Here is a 3,729-nt window from a genome sequence, read left to right as displayed (position 1 = left end):
CCCATCTACACCTTGTGTTGGCTAAGAGTGACTGGCTGTTACCCAGAGAGCTTCTTTGCTAAGGGAGGACTTGATTTTCTGGTTGATGTGAGGGGGAGCAGAGATATATGCCACCCAAATACCCTGGAGGACGGGCAGAATATGGATATTGTCAAAGTAATACATAACTATCTGCTGCATCAATAATATTACCTTATACTGACCACCAGAGGGCAAGAGTATGTCACAAAAATGCAATCTATAGCACTAACAGAGCGACTGTTGAAGGAAGTGATCTTTTTGGGGATAAAATCAAGAGCAAGTGACAGTGAGGACTTTGTTCCAAGCAGCAATCTTAGGGCATATTAAACTTCATAAAAACAGTTATTGTTTAGCCTTCATTGAGATTTATTTCTTTGCAAACACACAGAGATAGGACCATTGCTGTATATTTCTGCCGCAATCTGAACATGATTTATTTCCCAAGGGAGAATAGCACAAGTGATAAAGTACATTCACCTCAAGGTGCTAATTTCCATCAGTAAAAAAGGGAATCATACTGAGACTGAATATATTAATATTAATATAGACGACAACACCTTAGAATTGTCACAGAAGAACATGATTGCAAGCTGTTCACTATTTTTGATTCACTGAAATTATGCCTGCTCAGGTGACATCTTCACAGTGACACTTGTGTCACACAAGGAATGTAAAACATGACATTTTCCCACCCCCTAATAGACCCCCATTTTGTTGTTCCCAAGATGTGTAGGTTTGCACTAAAGCCAAACTAACGGTGGCAATTGTATGTTACCAAAACAGTAACTGCTGGACTGGTGGGATGAGAAGGGGGTATTTTACCTTTTTTCTCTTTCCCTGCCATTGACCCCCCCCAACAAAGATATATCTACGAAGCTGTCAGCATTTGTGGGGATGCTCCAGCCCACAGGCCAGTTTCAGCCCACCAAGGGGGCCAGTTTTGCCTGTGAGGCCATTTCCCCCAAACCACTCCTGCCTATCCATTAACTGACTCACAGGAATAGAGGCTTCCTTTGAAATGCATATAGCAGCTTCAGAGAGGTGGCCTTTTGTACCTATGATACTGAGAGGAAGAGTTCAATGAACTCATCCCTCTCTAGAGTCCTGAAGCTGCTCAGCCATCTTCCCAGTGGCTGCTCTCTCTCTCTCTCTCTCTCTCTCTCTCTCTCTCTCTCTCTCTCTCTCTCAGAATTAATTGCACCCACACAAATGTCGTGTCCAGTTGGGCCTAGGCTCTGCTTCCAATGTTACTTTCACAATGCAAGCCTATGTTGTTACACAGGTCAATGCACAAAACAGTTTACCAATTATATCTAATTTTGGTCAGCACAGTACTTTATCTTATCCTTCCATGCTTCCACACCAGAAAATAGTCACCCTCCTGATCTAGTTAGAAGCATACAATGTAGGCTGCATATTCACCATTTGTTTAAAGTACCATCACCAACAAATCCTAGGAACTGTTGTTTATCCCACACAGAGCTGCAATTCCTACATAGCAACCTCAGACTACAGTTCACAGTATTCTTCAGCTTGAGGGATGTGCTATAGGCCTCTTCCTTTGCAGGCTATCAACGACTACTTGCTCTACCTCCACAGAGGTATGAATGTTTCTGAATACCGGTTGCTGGTTGCTGGACGTCACAGGAGGGGAGAGGGCTCTTTGCATGGGTCCTACTTGCAGGTTTTCCGCAGGCATCTGGCTGACCACTGTGAGAACAGGATGAGGGGCAGATGGGGCTTTCTCATGTTCTTATTAAAGGCACAAACTGCCTGGAGGGAAGGAACTGAAGAATTGTCGTACTTAGAAAACTGGAGTTGGTAATAGCTCTGCAACAGAAATTGGATCGACAGCATTTGTTGCCTTGTCTACTTTGAGTTTTCCCAAGCCCCATGCTCTACTGCTGCTCAGTTTCCCCCTATTTCCCCCCCTCCCTTGGCTGCCGTAGAAGCTACCGTCTTTCCTTACTGTAAAACCTTAAATCCTCCATCATTCACTGAGATTTATAGGCTGGCTTATTGCACGAGTGCAGTACCTTAGACAAGATCATGAGCTCTACAAGTGGTAGCAGATTGAACAGCAGCTGTTACTTGTGTTTAGGAAGCAGCTGGGTAGATTTAAATCCTTGGAAACTTTAAAAAGTTTTGTCTCTTTCCCCCCACCCCCCACTTTCCCAGGGGCAATATTGAGTGTGAATGTTTTAAACAACTTTAAAAATGGGATTCTTTTTTTAAAAAAAAAACCTGGATAAAATATTACTAAAAACATGCTGAGTGTTGGCTGTATGAATTGTGTAAGGAAGTAGAGAAAATGAAATATCCTTTGCTGGGATTGTGATGCACACAGCCCTAGAAAGCTGGTGGCACGGGGACAACATTATCCTTTCCAGTGCACCATGTGCCACACAATTGTCTTTGGTCTTTATATTCCTTAATGAATGGAAACCAATAAGTAGGTCTGCCCCAAAACATTTGCAGGCGCAAACAGCATTCAAAGCAGGATTGCATCTAACTGTTGTGATACCACCATTAGCACAAATCATCATGAAATCACCATATAAAGGACGTCTGGAGGGGCTCTGTGTGATGGGTCAACCTGCTAATATCTTGCCAGATATATGATGGCTACCTCCGCTCCTGTGTCTTTAACAGCACCATCCCTTTAAATAAGCAGGTGCAGCTTCTTCTATGCCTTCATCTTCATCTTAGGAAAGGCTCAGATAACAAGGTGTTAACCCTACCCAGGTAAGATAATCTGAGGCTCCTCTGAGGTTGAGTAAAAAAAGGGAAATTTGTTGTGTTATCCTGTATGGTTGTTTTGACTATGTTGGTTGCAGTAGAGTAAATAATACTTGTTTCTTGGTAAGGAATATCACCTTGCTCAAGAATGTGCTCAAGGATTCATGTGTGTGTTTGTGTCCCTACATAATATTACCCATTAGAAGAAATGTTAAGGTTGTGCTGCCATTTCTCTTCTTGTGTTATATCCACCAACTTGTAAATATATTATTTTGCCGCCATGTTTTCTGACCACCATTTTGCAGTGCGACACTTGAGGATGGGGAGGAATTCAGTTTGATTTACATTTTAAAGCAAGCCTACCTAATTCTTACTCCGAGAAACAAAATACAGGTATCTTTTCAAATTTGCACCTCCCTGGATTTGGTGATGCAGTTCTCCAACCAACCAATGCGTACAAAAATGCATATATTTGGAGAAAGTATGCTAAAAATGCATATATTTGAAGAAGAAAAAATGAACATGCAAAATCGCGTATAGAAATGTGTCTATTATAAAATGATGATGATTTTTCATGATGCCTTTTTAATTTTTTAAAAAATAACAAAATGATGTGGAAATGTCACATACAAATGTGACAAGATTGTAAAAATGAGAAATGGAGAAAAAGCAAAATGGACAGATCCATCCATCCATCCCCATTGATAGGTAAGCTGAAAAAGGATATGGTCATGGTACTTTTCCATCCTATGACGTATCCACTTGATTTTTAATCTCTGCTACCAGCCTTTCCTTCCCCAGGAAGCGCTTCTGTCTCTTGAAAGGGCGAGTTACAGCTGCTGCATCATATTGCCCAGGCAATGATTGCAAAGTCATGCTCATGTTAGTCACACTAGTGTCTGTGATTAACCTTAAACACAAGACAAAGTGTTCCACAAAGGAGCCTTGCTCGGCATTCGATCTTCAGTT

This window comes from Podarcis vaucheri, assembly GCF_965113315.1.
Source record: "Podarcis vaucheri genome assembly, chromosome: 2".
Taxonomy (NCBI): domain Eukaryota; kingdom Metazoa; phylum Chordata; class Lepidosauria; order Squamata; family Lacertidae; genus Podarcis; species Podarcis vaucheri.
Note: the sequence above shows the minus strand (reverse complement) of the source record.